General features: G+C 38.0%; 1 protein-coding gene across 9 annotated transcripts in view; it reads left to right on the forward strand.

The window, feature by feature from the left end:
• The window catches only part of LOC309665527 (uncharacterized protein), a 714473-nt gene that overhangs the window by 385158 nt on the left and 303201 nt on the right, over positions 1-26114 (forward strand). Inside the window, exon 4 of one of the 9 annotated variants that reach the window (XR_014266462.1) lies at positions 18569-19710. The exons of the other annotated variants lie outside the window; for them this stretch is intronic. The gene's annotated coding sequence lies outside the window, so the exon portion shown is untranslated. Of the gene's footprint in view, positions 1-18568; positions 19711-26114 lie in introns of those variants that run through there. 9 annotated transcript variants of the gene reach the window in all.

The raw sequence follows: 26114 nt of genomic DNA on the forward strand, positions 1-26114 counted from the left end.
ATTCTGCCACTTTTGGGTGGAATATTCTATAAATGTCAATTAAATCTGGTCATTAGTGTCATTTAAAGCCTGTGTTTATTTTCTGTTATGATGATCTGTCCATTGGTGTAAGTGGGGTATCCTATTATTATTGTGTTACTCTCAATTTCTCCTTTCATGATTGTTAGGATTTGTACTGAGGTGCTCCTATGTTGGGTGCATAAACATTTATAACTGTTATATCTTCTTCTTGGATTGATCCTTTGATCATTATGTAGTGTCCCTCCTTATCTCTTGTAACAGTCTTTATTTTAAAGTCTGTTTTGTCAGATACGATTATTGCTACTCCACCTTTCTTTTGATTTCCATTTGCAGGGAATATCTTTTTCCATCCCTTCGCTTTCAGTCTGTATGTGTCCCTAGGTCTGAAGTGGGTCTCTTGTAGACAACATATATATGGGTCTTGTTTTTGTATCCATTCAGTGAGAGTGTGTCTTTTGGTTGGGGCACTTAATCCATTTACATTCAAGGTTATCATCAATATGTATGTTCCTGTTACCATTTTCTTAATTGTTTTGGGTTTCTTTTTGTGGGTTTTTTCCTTCTCTTGTGTTTCCTTCCTAGAGAAGTTTCTTTAGCATTTGTTGTAAAGCTGGTTTGGTGGTGCTGAATTCTCTTAGCTTTTGCTTGTCTGAAAAGCTTTTGACTTCTCCATTGAATCTGAATGAGATCCTTGCTGGGCAGAATAATCTTGGTTGTAGGTTTTTCTCTTTCATCACTTTAAGTATATCCTGCCACTCCCTACTAGCCTGCAGAGTTTCCACTGAAAAATCAGTTGATAACCTTATGGGATTCCTTTGTATGTTATATTTTGTTTTTCTCTTGCTGCTTTTAATACTTTTTCTTTGAATTTAATTTTTGTTAGTTTGATTAATATGTGTCTTGGTGTGTTTTTCCTAGGGTTTATCTTGTATAGGACTCTGTGCTTCTTGGACTTGGGTGACTATTTCCTTTCCCATGTTAGGGTAGTTTTTGACTATACTCTCTTCAAATAGTTTCTCAGACCCTTCCTTTTTCTCTTCTCTTTCTGGGACTCCTATAATTTGAACGTTGGTTTGTTTAGTGTTGTCCCAGAGGTCTCTGGGATTGTCTTCAATTCTTTTCATTCTTTTTTCTTCTTTATTCTGCTCCTCGGCAGTTATTTCCACCATTTTGTCTTCCAACTCACTTCCAACTCACACCAATTCGTTCCTCTGCCTCAGTTATTCTCTTATTGATCCCTTTTAGTCTGTTTTTCATTTCAGTTATTGTGGTGTTCATCTCTGTTTGTTCTTTAGTTCTTCTAGATCTTTGTTAAACATTGGTTGTGTATTCTCAGTCCATGCCTCTGTTCTATTTCTGAGTTTCTGGATCATCTTTACTATCATTCTGAATTCTTTTTCAGGTAGATGGCCTATTTCCTCTTCATTTATTTGGTCTTATAGATTTTTACCTTGCTCCTTCATCTGTGACATATTTGTTTTGCTATCTCATTTTTTTTTTTTCTTGAGTGGCATTGTGTTCTTGTCTTACTGGTTGTTCGGCCTGAGGCTTCCAATGCTGGAGTTTGTAGGCTGTTGGGTAGAGCTGGGTCTTGGTGCTGAGATGAGGTACTCCGTGAGACCTTACTCTGATGAATATTTCTTGGAGTCTGAGGTTCTCTGTTAGTCCAGTGTTTCTGACTCGGTGCTCCTACTGCAAGAGCTTCGGCCCGCCCCCGAGCTCATGAACCAAGATCCCACAAGCTGCCTGGGGTGGCAAAAAAAAAAAAAAAGAACAGTAGCTAAGTCAGGGGGTGGGGCCTATGCTTAGGACACACAGGCTGGAAAAGGCCCTGGGGGCTGTGGGGGGTGGGGCTTAGGCTCAAGGAAAAGAAGGGGTCCAGGCGTGCCCCCCACCCCTGGTCTCAGAGGGCAGGGGACGTCATCTGGGAGCCAAGCAGGCTTCCTGGGCTCAAATGGGCGGGGCAAACGCCCTCTAGTCTTCTCCCGCTCCTCCCGGAGGGCCCCTCCCACCTGCCTCTCCTGTTCTCCCCTCAGCCTCTTTCCTATGACCCAAGGACCAGTGCAGCCTGAAGGGGGGGCTTTGGAGGGGGGCACCAGCCTTGGAGCTCAGCAGGCTTCCCAGCCCTAGTGGGCCAAGCGATCACCCTCCACTCCTCTCCCGCTCTTCCCAGAGGGTCCCTCCTGCCTGTCTCTCCTCATCTCCCTGGCCCCAGGGACACCGATCCTGTCTGGCCTCCACTTCTACTCCCCCATCAGTCCCCACATGTCCTACCCGTTCACTTGGGGGTTCCTCCTGTCTTCTTGGGCATCAAGGTCCCCCAACAGCAGCCAGCAGGTGCCCTAGTTGTGAGGAGACGCTAACTCAGTGTCTCTCCGTACCACCATCTTGACTCTGCCCCTCTTTCCTGTATTTTTAGGAGGAAGTGCCTGTTTAGCAGAAGTGAAAGTCAAGATTGCTTTTCTGCTTTCATAACTAGGTTTCTTCTTTCATTTCACTGTGATATGTTACAGATTTATCTGCATACCTGTATCACTAATATTTTGAGGCTTACCTCTTCTGCTCTTCTTTCATTAGAATCTATATCTTTTCTGTCTTTTACACCCAAGAGTTGTTACCCTGAACAAGTGGTGTTTTGTTCTGACCAGTTTCTCTTCATTGTAGGGTTTTGACTGTTTTTGACATCCCAGGGGGCCAGGTTGCCCCAATACCCCCAGAAGTCTCCCAGTCATTATGACTATTCTAAGTTTGGCCATTTGAGTCTCCACTCTGAATGGAGACCTCTTTTTGAAATGAATTCCTGAGTTTCTTGGCTTTTAGAGCCCACTGGAATTCCCTTTGTATTCCCTTTGCTTATTCCTGCATAGCTGCTGCTGTTCTAGGATCTTGCTGCTGTCAGTGTTTTAAGTACACTTGCTCTTATACTAGGATTTATAGAATAATTTATCACCTTGTTTTTCAGTCTATTCTGTTTATTGCTGCATAACAAATGTGCCCAGAGCTTATTGCCTTTGAACAACAATTTATTATATTTCATGATATTTTGGGGTCATGGATTCAGGCATGACACAGTATGGGTGTCTTGTCTCTGTTTCACAGTGTTGCAACCTCAGGTGAGATAACTTGAATGGTTGAGAGTGGGAACATCTGGGGGCTTGCCAAACATCTTTTTTCTTTCTCTCTCCACATGGCTAACATAGGCTTCCTCAGACTAGAGTGACTCCAAGGTATTTGAAGTTCTTACAAAGCAGCTGAAGTCTCCAAGAGACCGAGATGGAAGCATCCAGTTCTCTTAAAGGCTAGGCCTGGAAGTGGCATAGAATCACTTTCACCTACTGTATTATTCAAAGCTGTTACAGGCCAGCCCAGATTCAAGGGCAAGGGAAATAGCCCTGCCTTTTGATGGCAGAAATGTCTAAGAACTGTGGCCTCTTTTAACTCACCATAATATGCTAGTTATTCAGTTTTTTAAGAGTTTTATTGATACAATCCACATATCATACAATTCATCCATTTAAAGTGTACAATTTAATGACTTTTAGTATAAACAGAGTTGTGTGACTTTTGTGCAGTCAGTTTCAGAACATGTCACCCCCCAAATAAATCCTGAACCAATTAGCAGTAGCACCCCATTTCTGTCAGCTTTTTAAACAGGATTGGGGAGATTGAACAAAATGTAACGCCATCCCCACCACCATTTTGCCCAAACTTGTGTTAAGATTTTTAAAAAAGGGAATATTTCCGGGCTTCCCTGGTGGCGCAGTGGTTAAGAATCCGCCTGCCAATGCAGGGGACACGGGTTTGAGCCCTGGTCTGGGAAGATTCCACGTACCACGGAGCAACTAAGCCCGTGTGCCACAACTACTGAAGCCCGTGCACCTAGAGCCCGTGCTCCGCAACAAACAAAGCCACCGCAATGAGAAGCCCACGCCCTGCAACGAAGCGTAGCCCCTACTCGCTGCAATTAGAGAAAGCCCGCGTATGGCAACGAAGACCCAATGCAGCCAAAAATAATAAAATTTTTAAAAAGAATATTTCTGGTTTCTGAGATATGTATTATTGAAACTAAGGCAAAGATACGATTTTAAAAATACATCAGTAATAGGAGATTTTATCTTCCCTATTACCTACCACATGTTATCGGGAACAAATGAAATGATGAAGACAGTTTTAAAAAGTTAAATCCATTCTACATGTATTATTTAGTGTAACTTAAATATTAAACACAAGAGGGAAACGAAATGTTTTGAGAACATTACCACAGATTTTATATATTTCTCTGTAGTTGTAGTATCAGTCTTCCTGTATTAAATTATAAATATACGTATTCCTCACATTTAAAGCAGTGAATTCTAAAAACTTTTCCAATATGGTGAATGTTCACCCATACAGTTGTTGTCTCTTTTGAACCGATTTGAAAACCATGAACTTAAAAATCTAGAGAAGAGAGAAATAGGTTTAGAGAGTATGAGTTGTGCAGCAGGGCCGTGGTAATGAGACCTTGGTCTTCTAGCGCAACTGCTCCTACCCTGCCTTCCTCCTCTCTGCCCTCTTCCTCATCCTGGCCTGGAGCTCTGCAGCAAGACTGTCTGGGTCACAGGCTTAGGTGAGGCTGTGACTGACAGCTTTCCTAAATGGGGGTCCACCAGGGGGAGAGAGATTTTTCCCTCACCTGCAGTTGGGGTGATCATATAATATATCCTGCCAAGTGTGATGCTTTGTCCTAGAGAAACACTGAACAGGACAGGCCACTGGATTAGCAGGTATATACTGGGCCACTCCCGAGCCATCAAGATGTGTGGTTCTTGCCTATTTCTTCTTGCTTTTCCTTTGTTTGAAACTGCCTCTGAGTTGCTTGCTAACTAAAGAATTGGATGCTTTTCTCTCCGGGTATATTCTCTGAGACGAGTCAAGTTTGGCAATGGCAGCTGGGGAAGAAAATGGATTTATGGAAAGTTATAACTCCATCAATATGTAAGGTGAATACAGCATATATTCAGATATGTACTTATTCATTTGAAGAGAAAGGGTCAGTGATATAGTAATTAGATAAATTATTTGGCTACATTTGGAAGGTGAATTTTTGTTAGTGGATTAACATGTAAGTTATTTAGTGTTCTGTAAAATTAGACTTAAAAAACTCCAATAAAACATGAGTGAATGTCTACTGTGAATGGTCAGCTTAAATTCTCTCTGCAAACCTTATTCCCCGTTTCTCTCCTGTTGGAGATGGTCTTGGGCTCAGTATTTCTCTTTACCTTAGTTTCCTTTAAAACATGAGGATAATACTAGTCCCTAATTCATAGGGTTAAATCATACAAGGTGAGGTACAAAACACCTTCTATAAACTTAGTCTTACATAAATGGTAATCACATGGAAGGTGTTGTTGACTAGTGAAGCACGTGAGCCCTGAAATGAAGAGTCTTGGGCCTAAATTCCTGTTTTGTAACTTACTTACTGTGTATTTTACAGATGACTTAATCTGTCTAAGCCTCAGGGTATTTTTTTGTTGTTGTTTCCTTTATGGTTTTTTTTGAATTTTTGAATTTTATTTTATTTATTTTTTTATACATCAGGTTGTTATTAGTCATCAGTTTTATACACATCAGTGTATACATGTCAATCCCAATCTCCCAGTTCATCCCACCACCGACCCCCCGCCACTTTCCCCCTTTGGTGTCCATACATTTAAGACTCAGTTTTATCTATAAGATGATAAAACCAGTAACTTCTTCATAGGATTGTTGTAAGAATTGAAGGAGATAATATATGTAAATACTGTAGCCTAGTGCCCATAGATGTTAGCTGTGGTTATTAATAGGATCATTAGTCCTATTAACAAAGATAATGGGAAACAGGATAAGAATATTTATTAATTTCAACAAGGTTTAATTGGGATTGTTCTTACCAATTTGTCATTTTATCCTGGAGAAATCTCGCAAAGATTTGAGCTCCTGCCCCTACCCCCACCCCATCTCCGGGCTTTATTTCTGTCCTTATCACATGTAAATATGGTTTTCTTTGCTACATTATGGGCTTAAATTCCGGAGTAGTAAAAGACCAGTAGGTGAAAAAAGGATTATCTGTTTATTCTTCTGTCAACCTGTGCTACATTAAACACTACCCTCAGGGGAACTGGGCTTGTTAGATGCACCAGAATAGAGGCCAAGGTATTTGCTTTATCTCCACCCCTGGCCCCAGCACACTTTTGGCCACTGAACCTGCAAGAGCCTGGACCCTTGGCCCAGATAGGATTCAACTCCCAGAAGGAAGAGGTGGCCTGCTGCCACTGACCTAGAATCGTGGCATTGTAATGTTCTATCATTTGATCTTCTGATTTCTCTCAGCCACGTTGTGATCACTTTGCGCTGCAGTGTGGTTTCCTCTGTTTCATACCACTGACCTAAATCCTCTTCAAAACAGACCATAATGTCAGAATTCAGTTTTTAATTCAAGATTAAGGACTGATTTCATAGCTGCGTTGAAGCTGATTTGAACTCCTCTATCTATAAAAGAATCTGTAGATAACTAGAAAGATAGTTCTTTATTTTACTTTTGTTTAAGCACTCAGTGTATGTGTTACAAAAGGCCTCTACATTCAGATATATAAAGAAATAGCTTGTTCATTTCTTATAAATGATCTGATCTTTGTCACAAGCTACTGACGGGGTTAAAACAGTCCCCTTCAGTTATATGTTCAGATTTTCAGAATTCTGTTTCCTTCTCATATTTTACCCTAAGACGGAGTCTGAGTGTACAAAGATGCTCACTGTCTCCGTTGGCTTCAGAGAAAGGGCCACAGCTCTCTGTGTGTCCTTGTGCTGTTCTCTGGATCTTTATTGCATTCTGCAGCAACGATATCCCTTAACAGCCTGTCACATCTTGATGTGTTGGCATCCTCTGCTGAGGTTTGAGGATGAAGGACATGGGGTCTCTCCTCTCTTGGCTTGGACAGGACCTATGGTCCTGTCAGCTGTCTTGATGCCACCTTAGCTCTTCCAGGTACACTGGCTGCCAATGAGGTCTGGCTGTGATTCCCTTTCACCTCCAGCCTGTGTGGTCTGCAGCCCGCAGATACAGGTGTCCATGCCCTGTTTGTCATCCCATCAATTAATTACAAGACATCCCATCAGTTACCTTCCACAGCTGTCCTTAGGGCATATGAGAATTTCTGGATTCTTTCTATGCCACGAGAGCCAAGCTGCAGAGCTAAACTCAGGCCCTTTCTCTGCATAACAACACTATGCCATTGGCTTTATTCTGAAAGAGCTTCCCTGGATCGGCTGGTCTCCTCCCCAAAGTGGCAAAACAAAAGTGGGGGAGAAGCCCTCCTAAGCTGCTGAGAATGGAGGAGTAGGATTTTTCTTAGCTCCTGATTAATGCATATAGGCTAGTTTCTTTCCCTCCCAATGAAAAAAAGGAACCCTGAGTTTTGAATCTCCTGTTAGCACACCCTGCCACTCATTATTTCTTTTTGAAGTCATCTACTGTCTGTATTTCACTTCTCATTTCTCAAAAAATTGAGCTCCTGTATCAGTTTTTTCCTCCTATACAAGTACTGTCATAATTCCTGGTGATGTCAACATCTAAAGTTCATGCAATATCCTAACCACTCATGTCCTTGGCCTTATGTCCTCCAATGATACTGGCCCTATATCTACCACTCTTGTTTATAGCCTAGATTTTGTCATTATTATTAACTACATCCCTTCTATCATTACAATCTCTAGCTTCCCATTCTCTGACCACCGCTTCCTGCCTTTCCAGCTGACTCCCTTTAATAGTCCAACTCAACAATCCTTTTACAATCAAGGACTTATAATTAGCTTATCTATCACTTTTCCATGTCCTTAACTCAGCAAATGCCCCACACCTTTATTTACACAAATTTATACAATGAATATTTCATGTTTCATAATTAGAATCATTCCTTTGCTGTAAAACCGCAGCTCCCTTTATCTCTCTTGTTTTACTCTACTGCCTGACAAAATCACAACTATAGTCAAATCCAACTCTCTGCCTAATGTGTGCCCATATCTGAAAAGCCAAACATGGCTGGAGAAAAACTTACCATCATGCTCACTGGTCTTGTTTTGAATTTATGACAACTAACCTCAAGTGGGTTCTAATGAAGCCTAATAGCCATATTATATTTCCCAAGTATACTCACTCCCTCAGTCTTTAGCTAACTTTTCAGACCTTTTTCTTTTTTCTAAAACTTCTATCATCTCTTCCCTCATCATCATTCTCGGCTGATGATGATAAAATGAAAGCAATCAGAAGAGCATTTGCCTCAGTTTACTCAGTCTAATCTCTCTACCTATGTCAGTGCTCATGTATTCTGCCTTAACACCTTTTTTTTCTTCCAGTTTTATTCAGATACAATTCATATACAGCACTGTAAGTTTAAGGTGTACAGCATAATGATTACCTTACATACATCATAAAATGTTGACCACAGTAAGTTTAGTGAACATTCATTATCTCATACAGATACAAAATTAAAGAAATAGAAAAGAACATATTTTTTCTTGCTATGAGAACTCTCAGGATTTATTCTCTTAACAACTTTCATATATGACATACAGCAGTGTTAATTATCTTGTCATGTTGTACATTACATCTGTAGTTCTTATTTATCTTAAAACTGGAAGTTGGTACCTTATTGACTGCCTTCGTCCAGTTCCTCTTTTCCCTCCCCCACCTCTGGTAACCACAGATCTAATCTCTTTTTAATAAGTTTGTTTTTGAAGTATAATTGACCTACAACGCTATGTTAGTTTCTGGTACACAACGTAGTGATTCAATATTTCTGTACATTTCAAAATGATCACCATGATAAGTCTAGTTACTATCTTAACTCCTTTGTGTGAATGAATTGTCTAAATTCCTAGCAAAGGAAACCCATCTATTTGTACACAAGATCTCATGCCCTTATCCTCTTAAGAAATTCCCTAGCAATTCTCTTTTTCTATTCTTGCATCATCAGACTTCTCTCTTCATTGAACTTTTCCATGAGCATACAGTGGTTTATTTTAACAAAACAAACCAACTGCTTCTACTTCTCCCAGCTACTACCTCTCTTTCCTTTCACTTATTTCAAAGCTTCTAAAAAGATCTAGCTCTGTGCATCGACTGCAATTCGTTTTTTTTTTCTATTAGACTGAACCTATTCCAGTCAGATTTTATTTTATACCCAGAACTATTTTAAGAGTGTTTGTGGAGGTCTCCAATGATCTCCAAGTTGCTAAATCCAATGGCATTTTTTAGTCCTCATCTTATCTGACCTTTCTACAGGATTTGAAACAGTTAGTTACTCCCTCATCCTTGCAGTACTTTCTTGCTTTGGTTCCCAAGATATTACACATTTGTCTACCTCATATCTCAATGGCTGCTCCATTTGAGTCTCCTTTGCTGGTGCATCTTAACCTCTCAAACTTCTCCAACCTCCAGGGCTGAGTTGTTTGACCTTTTCTCCATCTGTAGAGAGTCCCTTGGTGATATCATCCTACCTAGTGGCCTTAAGTGCCATCTATGTGCTGGCAGCTCTCAAATTTATATATCTTGGGCCAAGACCTTCTTCTTGACTTCATAATCATACATCCAAAGGCTGACTCATTATTTGTATGTCTTACAGACCATTCAAAATTAACATTATTTATATCTCACCCTGAACTTTTTCTCTGGTTGTTCCCATCTCAAAATCAACATCCTCCTTTTACTTCTTTGAAGTAACTTAGATTCATCTTTGGCTCTTCTCTTTCTCTTATTATACATGTCCAATCTGGCAGTACATCAAACAGGCTCAACCTTAAAATTACTTATTGAATACAGGAAATTTAAACCACCTCCGCTGCCATCATCGTGCTTCAGGCCACACATCACCCATGCTTTTTGCAGCAGCCTCCTAGCTGGTTTCCCCATTCATGTCCTTGACTCTACAATCCTATTTATGGTGAAGCTGCCTGACTGAGATTGTGAAAACACATAGATCACTATTCTGTATGGTGCTGGAGTGGTGGATATATGACGCTATATGTTTATTAAAATCCATATGAAAAACATTTCACTCTATGCAAATTCAAAAAAACAAAACAATAAAAATAAAAACACAGATTGTCACTTGTGTCTCCAAAGTTTGATCCAAAGTCCTTACAATGGCCTCCAAGTTCATTCTGCTTCAGTCATACTGAACACTTCATGTCTTCAAACACACAAGATATGCTCTAGTTTCAGGATCTTTACACCATAGTCAAACAATGTAGATCCTAATGTTGCTAGTTTTAAAAGTTTGTTTTTATATTTGGCCTAAAATGTGGGCAGGTTTTATAAATGGTCAAGGGACGTTTAAAAACGAGTATTGTTTCTTTGCAAGTCTATGCATAAATCTCTAAAACCCAACTTATTAATTATATTATTACCAGTCATTCTCTCCATATGGTCATTTTACTTTTGACTAATTAATCTGTCACACACTGAGAAAGGGGTGTTAAAATATTGCACAACACTAAATACTGTGTAGCATGATCAGGACTGGAGAAATCAATAAATCCAACATGTCTGTTAAGACAGGGGATGAAGAAAAGAATATACAGAAGACCTTTTATTCTGGCTTAAATAAAACACAGATAGACAGTTAGTTGCTAATCTTTTGATGAAGAGCCAAAGTCTCTTAGAGTACGGGCCCTACATTGGAGTTCTATTATTTGTCTGGTTTAAACCACACCCATTGTGTAAGGTCTGTCACTTTTAATTGTAGATTTTTAAAGTGGAATGAGAGTTTAGAGACATTTTTGAAAGTGATTTGAGTGTAGAATAATGTGTAGGTTTTTTCAGTTAATGTCTGATCTTCCAATAACTTAAATTTGTGTCCCCACACCTAATTTGACAGGAATGTTTAGAGAGTCACAGTGTTGGAGGCTTTACAAACCGTTTGTTTTAATTAAGTATAAACTCTATTTTCACATTTTAATACATGCTATTTAATACATAATATCGGGTCCAGTGTCACCATCAACTACAACAGATGTCAGCACGTTTGGGAACAAATAGGACTGACCCTTGGTAAGCATACAACTCGATTTGTGGGGGTAGAAAGGTATGAGCGTGCAGTGGGGGGCAATCCATTGGTGGATGGTGGTGGTCAGTGTTTAGACTGCTATGGATATGTCAGCATATTTTGCAGAGGAATAGAAATTGTCAGTTAATCTAGAGAGTCAGTTAGGAGAGCTCTTACTGCATTATTATGTTTCTGTTAATGTCAACTTTTATTTCCAACCCTTTTCTTTTTGCTTTATGTTTTATGCTGTATTTGATGCATAAAAGTTGATGACAGTATAGCCTTTGAGCGTTGTCCTTTTGTTCATAAAAGTAACATTCTTTGTTCCTTTGAAGCTTTTACCTTAAACTTGAAATTGTCTCTTAGTGCTATTGCAATCTTTTTTTTTTTGATGCTCCTTACCTCTTTGCTTTTTCTTTTATGGCCAGAGTTCCTTTATTTTTCTCTTCTGTAATTTGGAAGGCCTCCAAATTGATAGAGATCGATATTAAGACTTGAAAAAACTTTCTGGATTCTGTATTACTCAAGATACCAACTTCAATAACAATCAACTTCTATAAGATGAAGTGTTGGCAAACTTCCAGTTACTTCAATCTCTTATTTAACTTACATCTTAACTTATACATATATATATTTTAAAATTTTTATATACTGAATTTTTTTTAATTGGAGTATAGTTGCTTTACAATGTTGTTAGTTTCTGCTGTACAGCATAGTGAATCAGCTATATGTATACATACATCCCCTCTTTTTTGGATTTCCTTCCCATTTAGGTCACCACAGAGCACTGAGTAGAGCTCCTTGTGCTATACAGTAGGTTCTCATTAGTTATCTATTTTATACATAGTATCAATAGTGTACATATGTCAATCCCAGTCTCCCAATGGCAGATCTAATTAGAGTTTCTCCAGTAGAACGTCAGCCCTACAAAAACTCATGAAGAAAACCTGCAACGTAAAAGTGAAACTAAACATAACAGGCAAAAGTACGATGCAGAAGTATGCTTTTGAAGCTGCATTAAAGGCAGCAGAAGAACATTTTAAGCATACATAGAATGGATAAACAATAAGATCCTACTGTATAGCACAGGAAACTATATTCAATATCCTATAATAAACCATAATGGAAAAGAATATGAAAAAGAATGTTTATATGTATAACTGAATCACTTTTCTATATAGCAGAAACTAACACAACACTGTAAATCAACTCTACTTCAGTAAAATAAATTTTAAAAAAAACTTTAAACAAAAACTGCTTTGCTAATATTTTAATAAGTTACAAATAAATCTCTATAAAAGTTACTAGCACCATACCTTTATCCATATAGTTAAGAAAATTTGTATACTCATTCAGCCAGTAATTGGTCTGAAAGGATTCCTCTGCTCTGTCAATTCTTGCATATTTTATAAATGCAATTAAATGTATACTACTTTCATTGTAATAAAAAAAAACTGCTTTGCTCTCTCAAGGAAATTAAATAAACAGACTCAATGGGTGATAAGCAAATAAACTTACATAAAAAGGAGTATGATAGGGTTAAGTCAAAAAATTTTTTTTAATCTCTGAAGAGTTTTAAGTGGTATTGGAAGCTATATAAGCTTAGAAGCTATTGAAAAGAGAAGTAGAATCAACAATGTTAAAAATCTAATCACTGCTTTGGATGAGAGGCTTTTAAAATTCACCCAACATTTGTGGTGACTTTGTTTCTGTAAGGTGTGCTCTTAATATCTGTTGAAACGACTAAACTAAGGGCCAGCGTTCCTGACTTTGTTTTCTTGTCATTCTGTCCTCAATTCCAGAATTTGGCTATGGAGTTTGGCTCTGTATAATCCTTCTACTTGGTTTTTCAGCTTGCTCAGTTGAGGGCATGCTACATCCCTCATCCTTCTGGGGACGTGGTCGAATCCCTTCATTGTAAATCCCCCATCATGGCCTTAGAGTCCTGTGAGGAAGGGAACAGTGGTACATCTCGTGTCTTTCTCATAGCAGCACAATTCCTCCAGCCTTTACTGCTTCAAATTAAAGCAGTTTGACAAAACTGTCTTTGTTTACTTCTTGCAGCAGTACTCTGTTTTTGCTGGTTTGTTTAAAGGAGTTGTTCATCAGCCCATATTTTCTTTTATTCTGTTTGGATTATATCTTGCAGGCATTCCTATGTTGGGGTTTGGTACCATCCCTTGTTATTAGTGTGCTTGTATCTCTCTGGTTATCACAGTTGGTTTCTGGCTTGGGGAATTGGAATAGCCTCATTGATTTCTACTGCGTTATCTTTTCTCGAAGGACACCTTCAATAGGAATTTTGTTGCTATCTATACATTATTTTTATTCATCCTCCTCCTTCACCCATTTCATTAACTAATTAATCTAAATGTTCTCTTCTTTTCTCCTTAACACCTAACTCCTCTAGATTTCTTGTAGAGAGTCACCTCAAGCTGGTGACTTTGTTTCTTTGTCTACTTTTGAATATATCATGACCACCAACCCATTGAATAACCACTATTGAGGGAAATGATGTCCTACAGTGAAAGCGTGAAGCACAGTGCTTGCCATGTGGGACTTTCTCAATAAGTGTGAGTTCCGGTCCCCTACTCTTCCCAGGTGGTTTTGTTCTCTAGTTCCTCCCTGGTTCTCTACATCCTGAAAATAATTGCTGACTAATTCTCTCTAAACATAGCTCTCTTGTTACTTATCTCTCTTGGGACAAAACCACTAACAAAGTGTGTAGTCAACAATTGTTTCTGCTTCTTCATCCTTTACTTGATTTCTCTGTACATTTCTAGATGATATATAGCCAGACCAGTTATAAGAATAGATACTCAGGAACAGAATTCATTAACAAAGTAGGAATAATCTTTGCCTGTTTGATTACTGTATTATTCTGTATCACTACTTAACCCTCTGTGGCATTTGTCTTCCGTCCACTCTTCCTTATGTCTTAGGAGGAGGGGTTGAGAATACCTAAGAAATACTGAAACTATTTTTTTGAAAAGAAAATCCCCTGGAAAATGGAAAGTAATATTTGCTTGACATTTTGGGGTTGCATCTGAGATTTCTTTCAAATCTGTGTAAAATATTTTCTGCCATTTTTGAATTATGTGTGGAAATGAAAAGATATTTATTTTTCAAAAAGCGTACTGAGTCTTTAAAAAATTCTGTATTTATGCAGAAGGCAATTAGCAGTTAGATATTTCAAAATTGCTTTAGGAAAGAAAATTAATCTGGAGATAAAGAGAAATGATGCATTATCTTATAAAAGATTAAGTAATAATGTCTGTGTTAGTAATAAACTATATCTTAGGTTAACACAATCTGCGTGCCCTAGTTAATGTTGAAACTGTTGAAAGAACTCATAAGTCTCAACTTAGATCAGAACAAATTATAGAATGAGTCAGAAAAGGGATATTGTTTTGCTAGTTAGAAATGCATATACTCCAAAGTGTTCTTCCTTTCAAAAGTTCTTCCTTTTCAGTGTGAAGGATTATTTTTTCAATGATTTCTTTGAGATCTAAGCTCAACTACTTTTACTGCAATTTAAAACTTTTTCCTATACTATCGTACTTCTCTGGAATTGGAGACGTCTTTTGACTCCAGTAGTTGCTGTCTTCCCAATCAATGGATGCATTTAAAGGAACCTGAGAAGAATACCACACAAAATGCCTTTCCATAGGACTTCTATTTTTCTCTTCTGGTTACAACTGGAAATTATTTTTTCTTCCTTCCTCTACTATCTCCCTCTTACTTTAGAATCTTCTTTCTTATGTAGTTTAATACAGATAACCACATTTATCACAGGGAAGAGTTCAAATTAACTGCAGAATAATTTTTGTTAGGGATATGGACTTCATAAAATCATTCCTACATATTGATCATGATTTTTATTTATTTTGAAGTATGCCTTTAACTTTTTCCAGAAAGCATCTGCATGGACATACCAGTAAATTCTACACGCTAATGTTCTATCCTTAAATTACCAAACATTTTAGAAAAATACCAGAAAGACAGGATTCAAAAATTAAAAGCAAAACCACTGCAGGTTTCATTAATGAGTATCACTGCCTCTGATTTTGGAAATTTCAAGCAAAAGATACTGTACTACAGGGTCTGGTGGTAACAGAAGCAAATCTAAGTTTCTGTTCATTGTAGTTACATGATCATAGTGAAATTCAAGAATTTAAGTCTATGGGCTTTGTGTAAAATATATTTGAAAATGAAATTAATGTGTTGAGAAAATATTTGTAGTTATATATTCTGTTGTATCATGATACAAGATTTTTAACAAGTACTATTTTAATGACGACTTAAAATAGCTTGTATGTTTGGACATCTGCTAAAATCTTTTTAATGAAAGAAGCCTTTACTTGTGTCGTGCAGAATTTCTTCCTGCTCAACATCTTTTTCTATTCTTGTGGTAATACAGTATTTCATGGGAGAAACTCCTTAAGATTCAGGTTGAGGTCATTGACTCTCAGAAACCACAGGTGGTATACATGCCTTAGGTCTGGGCAACCAGAGCATTGTATTCTGTGCTCCTTACAAGCTGTAGTGATTCATTCAGAGGTGGACCCGTGGCCCAAGCACAAGCTCTCCCTAGGACATTTTTGGAATTAGAGATGAAGAGGGGGGACCCTTCTTGCCTGAGATTGCAAGTATAAAAAACCATTAATTATGAAATTTGGCAGGGGGCATTCTTGCCACCCATTGGAAGAGGAAAACAGAGTGATCGTTCCAGTGGCTTTGTTTGAAAGCTGGGTCAAATTCGCCGACTTCATGGTTATACATAACAATATATTATGTACTGCTTTTTTTTTTTTCTTAAGTTGTTGCTGTTTTGCTTGAATTAGTTAAGTTTGTTTCTTTCACTTGCATTGATAAAGTTCTGAGTAGTGCAAAAAATGGCCAGCATAGCATAATGGTTAAAGAATTCAGACTCTGGAGCAGTTGGGCTTAGTTTGAATTCCAGCTCTTCACTCAGAGCTGTGTGACCTTGGCCAAGTCACTTAACTTCTCTTCCTCTGTTTCCTCACCTGTAAAACAGACATAATCATAGTACTGACCTCAGAGGGTTGTTATGATTTTTATAGTTTCTATTTATAAAGTGCTGGCAAGAGTTCCTGGCACATAGTATGTACTGCATAATATTTGTTAAATAAACATGAATCATGTTGAATAAGTAGGTTCTTCATATTATAGGAGGGTTGACATTAAGTTATCTTTGATTTTGTGATCTGTTTAAAAAGGGCAGAGAATATGCATAGAATGCTGCATTTTTTTTTTGCTGTTGGTAGCCAAATTACTCGTTATCATGATAAAATTTAGGCTCAGCACAATCTATAATGATTCTTTTGGTTTATCAAATATTCTATTTTTAAAGGATCATTTTTGTTACTTTAGTGGGCCATTTGGGTATAAGACTTGGGGCACCAGCTAAAAAGACCGTTTCACTTCATGAACATTAGTTTTCTCAATCCTTTGAATTAAAGCAAGTTTCTGACAGCTCTAAAATCTGGCAGAGATACGCTTAAAAATTAAAAGTCAGGTCCTCGACACATAACATGCACTAATACAAACAGCCTCTGCCTTTGTTACTGGTCCACCATGGTCCGTTTGATCCATTCTGCCGTGAAGAATCCGCTCAAGCATTTTGAAGAGAACCATATTGTAGCAAAGACTTGAAGCAGCAAAGTCCCTCTCTTTCAGTGCACGTACTTTCTTAAGTTATAACTGTGGGTTCTTTATTTTTTACATATCCTTTGACTTTAACATTTTTAATAAATAAGAAATGTGATTGCAAATATATATTTTTTGAAACTGAGAGAACTCAATTTTTTAGTTTTCTGTTTTTCCATGGTTTCAGTTGAAGTAATTAAAGCTTATTTAATAAAGCTTGCGAAGTCACATTCCAAACCATTTTTTTGTAAAGTCCACATTTTTTTTTTTTGAGGTATAGTTGATCAACAATATTAAATAATTTTAGGTATACAACATAGTGATTCACAATTTTAAAGGTTATATTCCATTTTTAGTTACTATAAAATATTGGCTGTATTCCCTGTTTTGCACAATATATCCTTATAGCTGTTGTGTTTTTTTTTTTTAGTGGGTGCATTGTGCCTTGGGACACTTTATTTTATTTTATTTTTTAACATCTTTATTGGAGTATAATTGCTTTACAATGGTGTGTTAATTTCTGCTGTATAACAGAGTGAATCAGCAATACGTAAACGTATATCCCCATATCACCTCCCTCTTGTGTCTCCCTCCCACCCTCCCTATCCCACCCCTCTAGGCGGACACAAAGCACCGAGCTGATCTCCCTGTGCTTTGTGGCTGCTTCCCACTAGCTATCTATTTTACACTTGGTAGTGTATATATGTCCATGCCACTCTCTCACTTCGTCCCAGCTTACCCTTCCCCCTCCCCATGTCCTCAGGTCCATTCTCTACGTCTGCATCTTTATTCCGGTCCTGTCCCTAGGTTCTTCAGAACCTTTTTTTTTAGATTCCATATATATGTGTTAGCATATGGTATTTGTTTTTCTCTTTCTGACTTACTTCACTCTGTATGACAGTCTCTAGGTCCTTCCACCTCACTACAAATAACTCAATTTCGTTTTTTTTTATGGCTGAGTAATATTCCATTGTATATATGTGCCACATCTTCTTTATCCGTTCATCTGTTGATGGACACTTAGGTTGCTTCCATGTCCTGGTTATTGTAAATAGAGCTGCAATGAATATTGTGGTACATGACTCTTTTTGAATTATGGTTTTCTCAGGGTATATGCCCAGCAGTGGGATTGCTGGGACATATGATAGTTCTATTTTTAGTTTTTTAAGGAACCTCCATACTTTTCTCCATAGTGGCTATATCAATTTACATTCCCACTAACAGTGCAAGAGGGTTCCCTTTTCTCCACACCCTGTCCAGCATTTATTGTTTGTAGATTTTTTGATGATGGCCATTCTGACTGGTATGAGGTGATACCTCACTGTAGTTTTCATTTGCATTTCTCTAATGGTTAGTGATGTTGAGCATCCTTTCATGTGTTTGTTGGCAATCTGTATATCTTCTTCGGAGAAATGTCTGTTTAGGTCTTCTGCCCGTTTTTGGATTGGGTTGTTTGTTTTTTTGATATTCAGCTGCATGAGCTCCCTGTATATTTTGGAGATTAATCCTTTGTCAGTTGCTTCATTTGCAAATATTTTCTCCCATTCTGAGGGTTGTCTTTTCATCTTGTTTATGGTTTCCTTCATTGTGCAAAAGCTTTTAAGTTTCATTAGGTCCCATTTATTTTTGTTTTTATTTCCATTACTCTAGGAGGTGGGTCAGAAAGGATCTTGCTGTGATGTATGTCATAGAGTGTTCTACCTAAGTTTTCCTCTAAGAGGTTTATAGTGTCTGGCTTTACATTTAGGTCTTTAATCCATTTTGAGTTTATTTTTGTGTGTGGTGTTATTAAGTTTTCTAATTTCATTCTTTTACAGGTAGCTGTCCAGTTTTCCCAGCACCACTTATTGAAGAGGCTGTCTTTTCTCCATTGTATATTCTTGCCTCCTTTATCAAAGATAAGGTGACCATATGTGCGTTGGTTTATCTCTGGGCTTTCTATCCTGTTCCATTGATCTATATTTCTGTTTTTGTGCCAGTACCATACTGTCTTGATTACTGTAGCTTTGTAGTATAGTCTGAAGTCAGGGAGCCTGATTCCTCCAGCTCTGTTTTTCTTTCTCAAGATTGCTTTGGCTATTCGGGGTCTTTTGCATTTCCATACAAATTGTGAAATTTTTTGTTCTAGGTCTGTGAAAAATACCATTGGTAGTTTGATAGGGATTGCAATGAATCTGTAGCTTGCTTTGGGTAGTACAGTTGTTTTCACTATGTTGATTCTTCCAATCCAAGAACATGGTGTATCTCTCCATCTGTTTGTATCATCTGTAAGTTCTTTCAATAGTGTCTTATAGTTTTCTGCATAGAGGTCTTTTGTCTCCTTAGGTAGGTTTATTCCTAGGTAGTTTATTCTTTTTGTTGCAATGGTAAGTGGGAGTGTTTCCTTAATTTCTCTTTCAGATTTTTCATCATTAGTGTATAGGAATGCAAGAGATTTCTGTGTATTAATTTTGTATCCTGCTACTATACCAAATTCACTGATTAGCTCTAGTAGTTTTCTGGTAGCATCTTTGAGATTCTCTATGTGTAATATTATGTCATTGGCAAAGAGTGACAGCTTTACTTCTTCTTTTCCGATTTGGATTCCTTTTATTTCTTTTTCTTCTCTGATTGCTGTGGCTAAAACTTCCAAAACTATGTTGAATAATAGTGGTGAGAGTGGGTAACCTTGTCTTGTTCCTGATCTTAGAGGAAATGGTTTCAGTTTTTCACCATTGAGAATGATGTTGGCTGTGGGTTTGTCATTTATGGCCTTTATTATGTTGAGGTAAGTTCCCTCTATGCCTACTTTCTGGAGGGTTTTTATCATAAATGGGTGTTGAATTTTGTTGAAATCTTTTTCTGCATCTATTGAGATGATCATATGGTTTTTCTCCTTCAGTTTGTTAATATGGTTTATCACATTGATTGATTTGCATATATTGAAGAATCCTTGCATTCCTGGCATAAACGCCACTTGATCATGGTGTATGATCCTTTTAATGTGCTGTTGGATTCTGTTTGCTAGTATTTTGTTGAGGATTTTGCATCTATGTTCATCAGTGATATTGGTCTGTAGTTTTTTGTGTGTGTGTGTGACATCTTTCTCTGGTTTTGGTATCAGGGTGACGGTGGCCTCTTAGAATGTGTTTGGGAGTGTTCCTCCCTCTGCTATATCTTGGAAGAGTTTGAGAAGGATAGGTGTTAGCTCTTCTCTAAATGTTTGATAGAATTCGCCTGTGAAGCCATCTTGTCCTGGGCTTTTTTTGTTGGAAGATTTTTAATCACAGTTTCAATTTCAGTGCTTGTGATTGGTCTGTTTACATTTTGTATTTCCTCGTGGCTCAGGCTCAGGGGATTGTGCATTTCTAGGAACTTGTCCTTTTTATTAGACTACAGTTACTTATAGTAATCTCTCATGATCGTTTGTATTTCTGCAGAGTCAGTTGTTACTTCTCCTTTTTCATTTCTAATTCTATTCATTTGAGTCTTCTCCCTTTTTTTCTTGATGAGTCTGGCTAGTGGTTTATCAATTTTGTTTATCTTCTCAAAGAACCACCTTTTAGTTTTACTGATCTTAGCTATTGTTTCCTTCAGTTCTTCATTTATTTCTGACTTGACTTTTATGATTTCTTTCCTTCTGCTAACTTTGGGTTTTGTTTGTTCTTCTTTCTCTGGTTCTTTTAGGTGTAAGGTTAGATTGTTTATTTGAGATTTTTCTTGTTTCCTGATGTAGGCTTGTATAGCTATAAACTACCCTCTTAGAACTGCTTTTGCTGTATCCCATAGGTTTTGGGTCATTGTGTTTTCACTGTCATTTGTTTGTAGGTATTTTTTTATTTCCTCTTTGATTTCTTCAGTGATCTCATGATTATTTAGTAGTGTATTGTTTTGCCTCCATGTGTTTGTATTTTTTACAAATTTTTTCCTGTAATTGATATCTAGTCTCATAGTGTTGTGGTCAGAAAAGATACTTGATATGATTTCAATTTTCTTAAATTTACCAAGGCTTGACTTTTGACCCAGAATATGATCTATCCTGGACAGTGTTCCATGAACACTTGAGAAGAAAGTGTATTCTGTTGTTTTTGGATGAAATGTCCTATAAATATCAATTAAGTCCATCTTGTTTAATGTATCGTTTAAAGCTTGTGTTTCCTTATTTATTTTCATTTTGGATGATCTGTGCATTGGTGAAAGTGGGGTGTTAAAGTGCCCTACTATGATTTTGTTACTGTCGATTTCCTCTTTTATGGCTGTTAGCATTTGCCTTAAGTATTGAGGTGCTCCTATGCTGGGGCATAAATATTTACAATTTTTATATCTTCTTCGATTGATCCCTTGATCATTACATAGTGTCCTTCTTTGTCTCTTGTAATAGTCTTTATTTTAAAGTCTATTTTGTCTGATATGTGAATTGCTACTCCAGCTTTCTTTTGATTTCCATTTGCATGGAATATCTTTTTCCATCCCCTCACTTTCAGCCTGTATGTGTCCCTAGGTCTGAAGTGGGTCTCTTGTAGACAGCATACATATGGGTCTCGTTTTTTGTATCCATTCAGCCAGTCTGTGTCTTTTGGTTGGAGCATTTAATCCATTTACATTTAAGGTAGTTATTGATATGAATGTTCCTAATACCATTTTCTTAATTGTTTTGGGTTTGTTTTTGTAGGCCTTTTCCTTCTCTTGTGTTTCCTGCCTAGAGGAGTTCCTTTAGCATTTGTTGTAAAGCTGGTTTGGTGGTGCTGAATTCTCTTAACTTTTGCTTGTCTGTAAAGCTTTTAATTTCTCCGTTGAATCTGAATGAGATTCTTGCTGGGTAGAGTAATGTTGGTTGTAGGTTTTTCCCTTTCATCGCTTTAAATATGTCCTGCAACTCCCTTCTGGCTTGCAGAGTTTCTGCTGAAAGATCTGCTCTTAACCTTAGGGGATTCCCTTTTATGTTATTTGTTGATTTTCACTTGCTGCTTTTAATATTTTTTCTTTGTATTTAATTTTTGTTAGTTTGACTAACATGTGTCTTGGTGTGTTCCTCCTTGGATTTATCCTTATGGGACTCTCTGTGCTTCCTGGACTTGATTGACTATTTCCTTCCCCATATTAGGGAAGTTTTCAACTATAATCTCTTCTAATATTTTCTCAGACCCTTTCTTTTTCTCTTCTTCTTCTAGGACTCCTATAATTCTAATGTTGGCATTTTTAATGTTGTCCCAGAGTCTCTGTTCTCAGTCCTTTTCATTCTTTTTTCTTTATTCTGTTCTGCAGTAGTTTTTTCCACTATTTTATCTTCCAGGTCACTTATCCATTCTTCTGCCTCAGTTATTCTGCTATTGATTCCTTCTAGAGAATTTTTTATTTCATTTATTGTGTTGTTCATCATTGTTTGTTTGCTCTTTAGTTCTTCTTGGTCCTTGTTAAACGTTTCTTGTATTTTCTCCATTCTATTTCCAAGATTTTGGATCATCTTTAGTACCATTACTCTGAATTCTTTTTCAGGTAGACTGCCTCTTTCCTCTTCATTTGTTAGGTCTGATGGGTTTTTACCTTGCTCCTTCATCTGCTGTGTGTTTTTCTGTCTTTTCATTTTGCTTAACTTACTGTGTTTGGGGTCTCTTTTCTGCAGGCTACAGGTTTGTAGTTCCCATTGTTTTTGATGGCTGCCCCCAGTGGGTTAGGTTGGTTCAGTGGGTTGTGTTGGCTTCCTGGTGGAGGGGACCAGTGCCTGTGTTCTGGTGGATGAGGCTGGATCTTGTCTTTGTAGTGGGCAGGAATGCATCCAGTGGTGTGTTCTGGGGTATCTGTGACCTTATTATGATTTTAGGCAGCCTCTCTGCTAATGGGTGTGGTTGTGTTCCTGTCTTGCTAGGTGTTTGGCATAGGGTGTCCAGCACTGGAGCTTGCCGGTCATTGAGTGGAGCTGTGTCTTAGTGTTGAGATGGAAATCTCCGAGAGAGCTTTTGCCGTTTGATATTACGTGGAGCCGGGAGGTCTCTGGTGGACCCATGTCTTGAACTTGGCTTTCCCACCTCAGAGGCATAGCCCTGACACCCGGCTGGAGCACCAAGACTCTGTCAGCCGCCCAGCTCACTCTGGGCTTGTATTTTGATGATGTGGCTCTGGAGAGCTTGGGCCACTTTTCCTGGAATTGGCCGAGGAGAAGCATGAGGGCTCTGAGCGTCTTGAAAATGCAAAACCAGTGCGGCGGCCGCCCCCTCTTCCAGGAAGTGCAGAGGCCTCCCCAAGATGAGTTGCATAAAACCCAAGATGCTGTGGGAGCTGCCGTGCTCGTGGAGAAGAATCTGAACCCAGCCCTTGTGGACCTGCATACCCTGGGTTCTGCCCCTGCCTCCACACCTTTTAAAAAAAAGAAAAAAAAAGTAATCATTTTATGTCCACAGGTAGGAAGCAATGTAGCTTTGGATATACTAATCATTGCGTTTCATGTCATGAATAATACATTTAAGTTCTCTGCTGTACTTTGTCTGATAATGTATACATGCAGCATGTTTACCCTTTGCATGCATATTGTAGCTTTTACGATGTATTATGTACAAGCAGTTAGTTCCATTTATTGTTTTAGAGCTTATGATAAAATCATGCTATGGTAAAATGAAAAACTAGTAGTCATGCTCAGAGATATTGGAGTCTTTATTGAAAGACAAGCCTGGTCCTGGTCTTAACTTTTGTTGGGCTGGAGGTACAACTAAAAATAGAGGTTGACTTACCATATGTCTAAAGATTTAAAAGTTACAAATGAAGCTAACACAATTATAAGAAAATATGTGCTATCTTCCTACCTTGATGAATAGGTCTTCACAATAAATCACAAGACCAGTTAGAACTTGAAATTCTTGGAATACTTGGAGCTTCCTCGGGAGAGCCACACATACGGCCTATGGCTTCTTACTCATCCCACCAAGCTCTCCATCCCGAATCACAGGGTGCTTGGTGCCTTGTGCCCATGTGTTCACGCTGCAGTCCCCATTGGCAAGCTTTATGTATAGCTGCCCCTTGCACACACATCTTTTTGGCCGCTTTCTGGCTTGGCAATGGTGGCTTTGCTTACCGTCTGGTAAGAGGCCTGTGCAAGTCCTGGAAACACACTAAGGCTGTTTCAGTAGCTATTTCCAGGGTCCCAAGGCCCCAGAGCCTTGGTGCTGCACAGCCATTATCTGTGTGGAGGGGCATAGCTGGAAGAGGGCAAGAGCAGACTGTAAATGCACTGGCTCAGGCCAGGAGCCCTCTTGTCCAAGTGGTACTTCTGAGAGTCCAATCTAGAAATTTAGTCTTCATTCACTTTACTTGATGGTTGCATTGTTTTGAAGGTGGAACTTCGGCAATCCAAACGAAAAGAGACGCTCTGTTCATTTACTCACATGAAGATATTTTAGAAGTAAAAGTGAGTTACCAAGGAAAATATGAGAGGAACTAATATATGTAATAAACCATGATATTTAGGGGAACTTTTATCATGACAGTAAATACAGTTCTGTGTTTTTTGTGCATTGTGGGTTTTACTTAAAATCGAAATAGCAAAATTCAGTGTGATTTCCGGTTGCCTGTAAGTCATTCGGCGTTTGTAGTCTTCACAAAATGCAAGTTTTTATGCATGAACATATATATTTTTTCACTTAATTTTTTTCTAGAGGTTTTAGGTATTAATCTGCTAAGCAGGTTCCCTTTGATATGTAATACAAAAGTCAATTCTGTAGATGAGAATAAGTAACCAAAAGAATTTAATAACTCTACATTTAATTAGGTATTTGATTCACTTTGTCTTCAAACCTAAACATATAGTTAAGTAACTAAAAATAATCAATTTTTAAAACTGCCAGTAATTTTGCAATAGAGGGAATAACAATACCCCTTCTGGGATTACACCATGAGAAGAGGCCACATCCTTCCTTTTTTTAACTTTTCTGCAATTTTCTATCACAACTGTTGCCTAATCAGTTTGAGAGAAATATTTGCCCAGATTAACTATAGATTATTGTATTCCATTTCAAACTGAAAATTTTATTACAAGTACATAGTCAAGGATTTCGTCTTCCTTCACTCCTGGTATTTTATCAAACTATATTTAGTATGCTCATTTGAAAGCATATCCGTTGTTAAATAACAAGGATACTTTTTGCTTCATGCTTTACAAATGACAAAGACGAAATCAACTTTCTATCAGGTCAGGCAAAGACTCTTTATATGGCTGTGTTTAGTAAGAAGGCAGAGGGCAGGTTACTCAAAGGCAGGATGTAGTTTCACCTGTGCAAGATACGTAGGCAAAGGTATGAAGTGAGATCCTAAGGCATAGAACCCTTTGCAAAAATTATTTTGGTGAGATACTGGCTCATTTTTCTGCATCAGTTTTGCTGTATTTTGGTGCTTACTGACTCCAAGTCATAGAAGCATCTGCTCCAGGCACACAAATGTTACTTCCAAAAAGCACACTATTTGCTGCTGCAGTCTGGGTTTTAAAGAACCACTTGTATCATTTGTGAAAGTATCCCGGAAATTAGAGCAGGAACTTGGTCTCAATAAAGTCCTGGCCTCATCTCTGCAGTCAGAGGATTACATGGGGAAATTTCTTATTAATACTGTACACTAATCGGTGCCTCAGTCCACGCATGTGCTGGGAGAGAGAAATTTTATTATATTTGGAAGGTAAAATCCCCACTGACTAGAAACTCTCAAAGGATATACTCAGCTGCCATTAAATGCATTGACAGTGCAGTGACATTTATGTGCACACATTTCCATCACTGAAAGTAAAATAAATTACACGAAGTAATTTCAATTACTTTATCAAACACATCTGCAGGATTTCATGACATTTAAATCATTACACACGGGCTGTCATAAGGAATAAGTGTCTGAAATGAGATTCAGTCCTAAGGAAGGAGCACAATTTTTTCTCTGAAGAGTTTCTGTACTGAGAATGAATATAAGTGTTCAGTCTTTCAGAATCTTGTTCAGTACCATTACTTTTCAGCAATAGGCCAGAAATCGTGGATTATGGGTTTTTTCATAGGGCCTACCATAATTTGAATATTAGCCTATCAATGACAGTTCCTCTGATTGCAAGTTCTTACTATGGAATTTTTCTTCTTTCATTAAAATGATTTAAGAAATAACTGTGGAAACTAGGCATCAGATTTTCGATTTACAAGACCAGAACTGGAAAACTTTTCTGGGCTATTACGGTGGTGGGATGAGTCTAAGAGTTGGCCTGGAGGAGTTTGGGGCCTTCCTGAACTTTTTTTTCTGTCGAATCTATGTTGCAATGGACACAGAAGGTATTTTGAAGGGAGTAAAGTCAGTTGGAGGAGTTGTTTGGAGAGGAATGGTAATAGTGGTGATGTAGGGCCTTGAGCAGCTTTGACCTTTTCG

The sequence above is a fragment of the Balaenoptera physalus genome, assembly GCF_965194825.1.
Source record: "Balaenoptera physalus genome assembly, chromosome: 8".
NCBI lineage: Eukaryota > Metazoa > Chordata > Mammalia > Artiodactyla > Balaenopteridae > Balaenoptera > Balaenoptera physalus.